The sequence below is a fragment of the Oncorhynchus nerka genome, linkage group LG28 (genome assembly GCF_034236695.1).
Source record: "Oncorhynchus nerka isolate Pitt River linkage group LG28, Oner_Uvic_2.0, whole genome shotgun sequence".
In the NCBI taxonomy this organism is placed as follows: Eukaryota; Metazoa; Chordata; class Actinopteri; order Salmoniformes; family Salmonidae; genus Oncorhynchus; species Oncorhynchus nerka.
Genome location: NC_088423.1, coordinates 23,078,814 through 23,085,416, shown reverse-complemented (window position 1 = coordinate 23,085,416; position 6,603 = coordinate 23,078,814).

Sequence of the window (6,603 nt, the reverse complement as noted above, 5' to 3'; positions counted from 1 at the left end):
CCAGTCTTTGTAAAGGGCTCTGGTGCGGGGTCTCTCCATCTCCAAAACATTAGCGTCACACACACACAGGTGGGGTCACAGACCAACCTCGCCTCACACAGGTGGGGTCAGCTGGTTTTGACATTGAAAAGGCCCAGCTGGTTGAGCCCCTGAAGAAGGCAGCTCCCTCTCTGTGTGTGTGGCAGCAGCCTTCCGCCACAGTCGACTCCTACAGGCCTATGTCTAACTACTAGTCAGACTACAGCTGTTCCGTGGTTGGTTCAGGCCTGCTGCACATAGTTGTGAGGGTGTTGCATCTGCTACAGGGGAGAGAACACTGGCCATAAAACACTGACATCCAGCTGTGTGCATGTGAGAGAGCAATGCATTCTGAGGGCTTGTGGCTGTGGGACTATAAAAGGTCTCTGCTTTTACAAAGACCCATTGTGAAACACTCTCTCTCGATTCCTACTTGGGCCAGGCACTATCTGAATATATATATGCTGCTAACTGTATGTGACTTTGGCTCAAAGTGTCTGATAAACTAGGTATTTATGCTCAGACGTTAAGATCAAAGTGTAGATGTCTTTAAATCTCTGGGCACAGACCGAGAGGCTACGTCCCAAATTGCACCCTATTTCCTACACAGTGCCCTTACAGCCCTTTGGGCCCTGGTCAAAAGTGGTGCACTACATAGGTAATAGGGTGTAATTTGCTGCCCATGTCTGTTAATGTTGAGGATGTCGTTGTTACTGACAAGAAGCACATGGCTGAGCTCTTTAATCAACACTTCATTAAGTCAGGATTCCTATTTGACTCAGCCATGCCTCCTTGCCCGTCCAACATTTACTAATCTCTTCTAATGCGACTTTAAAGGGGGAGATCAAGCTGATCCAAACTGTTACAGGCCTATTTCTATTTTGCCCTGTTTATCAAAAGTGTTGGGAAATCTTTCTTGCGGTCTATAGTATTCTCTCTGGTAGGCAATCTGGTTTCTGCTCAGGTTATGTATGTCACTGCAACCTTAAAGTTCCTCAATGATGTCACCATTGCCCTTGATTCTAAGCAATGTTGTGCTGCTATTTTTATTGACTTGACCAAAGCTTTTGATACGGTAGACCATGCCATTCTTGTGGGCCGGCTAAGGAGTATTGGTGTCTCTGAGGGGTCTTTGGCCTGGTTTGCTAACTACCTCAAAGAGTGCAGTGTATAAAGCCAGGACATCTGCTGTCTCAGCCACTGCCTGTCACCAAGGGAGTACCCCAAGGCTCAATCCTAGGCCCCCGCTCTTCTCAATTTACATCAACAGCATAGCTCAGGCAGTAAGAAGCCCTCTCATCCATTTATATGCAGATGATAGTCTTATACTCAGCTGGCCCCTACCTGGATTGTGTGTTAAACGCTCTACAACAAAGCTTTCTTAGTGCCCAACAAGCTTTCTCTGCCCTTAACCTTGTTCTGAACACCTCCAAAACAAAGGTTGTGGTTTGGTAAGAAGAATACCCCTCTCCCCACAGCTGTGATTACTACTTCTGAGGGTTTAGAGCTTGAGGTAGTCACCTCATACAAGTACTTGGGAGTATGGCTAGATGGTACAATGTCCTTCTCTCAGCACATATCAAAGCTGCAGACTAAAGTTAAATATAGATTTGGTTTCCTCTATCGTAATCGATCCTCTTTCACCCCAGCTGCCAAACTAACCCTGATTCAGATGACCATCCTACCCATTCTAGATAACAAAGTTGTAATTTATAGTTCGGCAGGTAAGGGTGCTCTCGAGTAGCTAGATGTTCTTTACTATTCGGCCATCAGATTTGCCACCAATGCTCCATATTGGACACTACACTGCATTATATACTCCTATGTAAGCTGATAATCTCTGTTTACCCATCACAAGACCCACTGGTTGATGGTTATTTAAAAAACCCTCTTAGGCCTCACTCCCCCCTATCTGAGATATTTACTGCAGCCCTCATCCTCCACATTCAACACCCGTCAGTCACATTCTGTAAAAGGTCCCCAAAGTACACACATCGCTGGGTCGCTTGTCTTTTCAGTTCGCTGCAGCTAGCGAGTGTAATGAGCTGCAACCATCACTCAAACTGGAAAGTTTTATCTCCATCTCTTCATTCAAAGTCTCAATCATGGACACTCACTGGCAGTTGTGGCTGCTTGATGTATTGCTGTCTCTACCTGCTTGCCCTTTGTGCTGTTGTCTGTGCCCAATAATGTTTGTACCAAGTTGAGCTGCTGCCATGTTGTTGCTACCATGTTGAGCTGCTGCCATGTTGTTGTCATGTTGTGTTGCTACCATGTTGAGCTGCTGCCATGTTGTCATGTTGTGTTGCTACCATGCTGTGTTGTCATGTGTTGCTGCCTTGCTATATTGTTGTCTTAGGTCTCTCTTTATGTAGTGTTGTGTTGCCTCTTGTCGTGATGTGTGTTTTGTCCTATATGTTTTAACATTTTATTTATTTTATTCATCGCAGGACGCATTTTGGTAGGCCGTCATTCTAAATAAGAATTTGTTCTTGCCTAGTTAAATAAACATTTTTTAAGACCTATTTGGTCACAGAGCAGCAGTTTTTATCTCAATATCAAATCATTTCTGTGTAACAATTAAGTACACTACATGACCAAAACTATGTGGACACCTGCTCGTTGAACATCTCATTCCAAAATCATTGGCATTAATATAGTTGGTCCCCCATTTGCTGCTTTAACAGCCTCCACTCTTCTGGGAAGGCTTTCCACTAGATTTTGGAACGTTGCTGTGGGGACTTGCTTCCATTCAGCCACGAGCATTAGTGAGGTCGGGCATAGATGTGGGACAATTAGGCCTGGCTCGCAGTCGGCGTTCCAATTCATCCCAAAGTTGTTTGATGGGGTTGAGGTCAGGGCTCTGTGCAGGCCAGTCAAGTTCTTCCCCACTGATCTTGACAAACCGTTTCTTTATGGACCTTTTATTTTTTACCTGTCAGCAATGGGTGTGGCTGAAATAGTTGAATCCACTCATTTGAAGGGATGTCCACATACTTTTGTATATATAGTGTACCTTACTGTGAATGTTTTCAATTAAAATAGTCAAAAATAGCATCTCGGGATAGAGCAATTTCTCAAGCGAGAATTTTCTGGGAGATTTCTAAGTGGGCAGCGGAAAACTAAAAATGAGCTGTTATTGGCAGAAAGGTTTGGAACTCTTTCTTATTGGTCTATTAACTAATTTACTGCCTGGGGATGACACTAGGCAGGCAAAAACTTTGTCCCACCCTAACAGGCTGACATTTCAGGCAGTCTTTCAAACGGCTTACACTAAAAAAGACATGATAATTTTCACTATTTCACAGTATTATTCCAGCCTCCAGAGTGGCACAGTGGTCTAAGGCACTGCATCTCAGTGCTCGAGGTGCCATTACAGACACCCTGGTTTGATTCCAGGCTGTATCACAACCGGCCGTGATTGGGAGTTCCCAAAGGGCGGCGCACAATTAGCTCAGCGTCATCCAGGTTTGGCTGGTGTAAGCCGTCATTGTAAACAAGAATTTGTTCTTAACTGACTTGCCTAGTTAGAGGTTAAATTTGAAAAATGTATAGTGTGAAAATAGATATAAAATACAGGACAATCTGGGCCTTAAAGGCCTGTTATCTACAACAATCTGAATGACTAAGTTCTGTGGTTGGTTTATCTGTGCATAAAAGTCGAGTGTGTGGGCGACGTGGGGAGCCAGACAGAGGGGAGTGTGATGCCTATCTTTGAGGTGACGGGATTACTGCCTTTTTCTCCTCTTGAATCAAGACCGCTGAAAGTGCGAGAGATTGTGTGTGAGAGAGAGAGAAGGAGAAACCAGCACGCTTCATACCGGCCTCTTTCTCTTCAACCAATCACGTCTGAGTTGCGATGATTACAGATGAAACGGTGGGAGTTGTACAGAAGGTGGGGGAGACGTGGAGGGGAAAAGGATCATGCATTATAAGAATGTGAATCACTTTGAAATGTTAAGAAAAATTAAGCCATACTCTCAATACATCTCATACATCTTCCTACCTCACCCACTAAGCCCATGTCTCCCTGAGTCTATCCTCCCATGAGCGCTACAGATAATAGGGTTAGCATTTCAAATTTTATTTGTCACATACACATGGTTAGCAGATGTTAATGCGAGTGTAGCGAAATGCTTGTGATTCTAGTTCAGACAGTGCAGTAATATCTAACAATTCCCCAACAACTACCTAATACACACATCTACAGCGGTGAATGAGAATATGTACATGTAAGTATATGGATGAGCGATGGCCGAGCGGCATAGGCAAGGTGCAATAGATGGTATAAAATACAGTATATACATGTGATGAGTAATGTAAGATATGTAAACATTATTAAAGTGGCATTATTTAGAGTGCATTGTAGAAAGTGACTAGTGATCCATTTATTAAAGTGCCCAGTGATTGGGACTCAATTCCGGCAGCAGCCTCTGTGAATTAGTGATTGCTGTTTAGCAGTCTGATGGCCTTGAGAAAAACAGTTTCTCTCTATCCCAGCTTTGATGCACCTGTACTGACCTAGTCTTCTGGATGGTAGCGATGTGAACAGGCAGTGGCTCGGGTGGTTGATGTCCTTGATGATCTTTTTGGCCTTCCTGTGACATCGGGTGCTGTAGGTGTCATGGAGGGCAGGTAGTTTGTCCCCGGTGGTACGTTGTGCAGACCGTACCACCCTCTGGAGAACCTTGCGGTTGAGGGTGGTGCAGTTGCCGTACCAGGCTGTGATACAGCCCGACAGGATGCTCTCAATTGTGCATCTGTAAAAGTTTGTCAGGGTTTTGGGTGACAAGCCAAATTTCTTCAGCTTCCTGAGGTTGAAGAGCCGCTGTTGCGCCTTCTTCACCACACTGTCTGTGTGAGTGGACAATTTGTTTGTCCGTGATGTGTACGCCGAGGAACTTAAAACCTTCCACCTTCTCCACTGCTGTCCCTTCGATGTGGATAGGGGGACCTCCCTCAGCTCTTTCTTGAAGTCCACGATCATCTCCTTTGTTTTGTTGACATTGAGTGAGCGGTTGTTTTCCTGACACCACTCCGAGTGCCCTCACCGCCTCCCTGTAGGACGTCTCGTCGTTGTTGGTAATCAAGCCCACTACTGTTGTGTCGTCCGCAAACTTGATGATTGAGTTGGAGGCGTGCATGGCCACGTAGTCATGGGTGAACAGGGATTACAGGAGGGGGCTGAGCACGCACCCTTGTGGGGCCCCAGTATTGAGGGTCAGCGAAGTGAAGATGTTTCCTACCTTCACCACCTGGGGGTGGCCTGTCAAAGTCCAGGACCCAATTGCACAGGGCAGGGTTGAGACCCAGGGCCTCCAGCTTGATGATGAGCTTGGAGGGTACTATGGTGTTGAATGTTGAGCATTTAGTTCAGTTTTTTTTGCCTTATTGGGTACAGGAAAAATGATAGCCATCTTGAAGCATGTGGGGACAACAGACTGGAACAGGGCGAGATGAAATATGTCCGTAAATACACCAGCCAGCTGGTCTGCGCTTGCTTTGAAGACGTGGCTAGGTTGCCGTCTGGGCCAGCAGCCTTGCAAGGGTTAACACGTTTAAACGTTTTACTCACATCAGCCACAGAGAAGGAGAGGGGAGGGGCGCAGTTCTTGGTAGCGGGCTGTGACAGTGGCACTGTAGTATCCTCAAAGTGGGCAAAGGTGTTTAGTTTGTCTGGAAGAGTGACGTAGGTGTCCGTGACGTGGCTGGATATCTTTTTGTAGTCCGTAATTTCCTGTAGACCCTGCTACATACGTCTCGTGTCTGAGCCATTGAATTGCGACTCCACCTTGTCCCTGTACTGGCATTTTGCTTGTTTGATTGCCTTGCGGAGGGAATAGCTACACTGTTTATATTCAGACATATTCCCAGACCTCTTTCCATGGTTAAATGTGGTGGATCGCGCTTTCAGTTTTGCCAGAATGCCACCACCCATTCACGGTTTCTGGTTAGGGTAGCTTTTAATAGTCACAGTGGGTACAACATCTCCAATGCACTTCTTTATAAACGCACTCACCGAGTCAGCGCATAGGTTGATGTTGTTTTCTGAGGCTGACCGGAACATCTTCCAGTCCTCGGATCAAAACAATCTTGAAGCTTAGCTTCCGATTGGTCGGACCAGCGTTGAATGATTCTCGTCACTGGTACATCCTGTTTGAGTTTCTGCCTATAAGACAGAAGGAGCAAGATGGCGTCATGGTCGGATTTGCCAAAGGGAGGGCGGGGGAGGGCTTTGTATGCATCGCGGAAGTTAGAGTAGCAGTTGTCGAGGGTATTGCGTATGCGCGTAGCGCAATCAATATGCTGGAAGATTTTAGGTAGACTTGTTCTCAAATTTGCTTTGTTAAAAATCTCAGCTACAATAAATGCAGCCTCAGGATGTATGGTTTCCAGTTTGCATATAGTCCAGTGAAGTTTCTTGATGGCCGTCTTGGTGTCTGCTTGAGGGGGAATGTACACAGCTGTGACTATAACTGACGAGAATTCTCTTGGTATGTAAAATGGCCGGCACTTGATTGTAAGGAATTCTAGATCAGGTGAGTAGAAGGACTTGAGTTCCTGTATGTTGTTATGATTACACCA